This window comes from Homarus americanus, unplaced genomic scaffold (assembly GCF_018991925.1).
Source record: "Homarus americanus isolate GMGI-L3 unplaced genomic scaffold, GMGI_Hamer_2.0 scaffold45698, whole genome shotgun sequence".
In the NCBI taxonomy this organism is placed as follows: Eukaryota; Metazoa; Arthropoda; class Malacostraca; order Decapoda; family Nephropidae; genus Homarus; species Homarus americanus.
In genome coordinates this window covers 15,325,694-15,326,920 of record NW_024735554.1, presented here as the reverse complement: position 1 = coordinate 15,326,920, position 1,227 = coordinate 15,325,694, and positions in this window count along the sequence as shown.

The following is a 1,227-nucleotide window of genomic DNA, read 5'->3' as shown; positions in this document are numbered from 1 at the left end:
GAGGATGGGTGGAAGGTCAGAGGTAAGGAGGGAGGGAGAGAAGGAAGGAGGGAAGAAGGGAGGAGCAGAGGGAGGGAGGGAGGAGAAGAGGGAGGGAGGAGTAGAGAGAGGGAGGGAGGAGAAGAGGGTGGGAGGGAGGGAGCAAAGGAAGGAAGGAAAAGAGAGAGGGAGGGATGAAGGAGGGAGGGGGAGGAGAAGAGGGAGGAGGAGTAGAGGGAGGGAGGGGGAGGAGGAAGGAGGAGAAGGAAGGAGGGAGGAGGGAGGAGTAGAGGGTGAGGAGGGAGCAAAGGAAGGAAGGAAAAGAGAGAGGGAGGGATGAAGAGGGAGGGGGAGGGAGGATGAGAAGGAAGAGGAGGAGAAAGAGGGAGAGGGTGAGAAGGAAGGAGGAGAGAGGGAAGGAGGAGAGAAGGAAGGAGGCAGGAGGGGAGGGAGGAGGAGGAGGGTGGGAGGGAGGAAGGACTGAGGAAGGAGGAGAAGAGGAGGGAAGGAGGAGAAGGAAGGTGTGTGAGGAGGGGAAAAGGAAGGGAGGAGGGAAAGAGGGTGGGGAGAGAGGGAGGGGAAGAGGGAGGAAGGAAAGAAGGAAGGAGGGGGGAGGAGGAGGGAGAGAGGGAAGAGGGAGGAAGGGGAGGAGGGGAAGAGGAGAGAGAAGGAAGGTGGATGAGGGAGGGAGGAGGGCGGGAGAGAGGGAGGGAGGTAAATATGCTAATGACACGATGGCTATATAGATATATAGATATATATATATATAAATTAATATAGGCAGAGGAGGAAAGGGAGAGTGGGGGCAAAGGGGTTAAGGATTCGATCCTTAATGAAAAGATAAATAGAATGGATCTATTGGGGAAAGATAAAGACTAATAGATCTTGGGAAGTAAATATATATATATATATATATATATATATATATATATATATATATATATATATATATATATATATAGCCTATATATATATATAAGCTGATAGACAGAGAGATTGTAAGATGACCAGATTGAAAAATAGGAAATAAAATGAGAACCTAACCTAACTTGACCCAACATTACCTAACAACGTAACTGAATCTAACATTACCTAACTTGGCGCACCTGATGAGAGAATTAACTGGTTCACAACACTTGTCGACACATTCACTACACAACTTTGACCTATACCAGTAATACACCAATTATAATGACAAGAACGTAACTCAAAATTAACTTTTACTCACACACACACACACACACACAC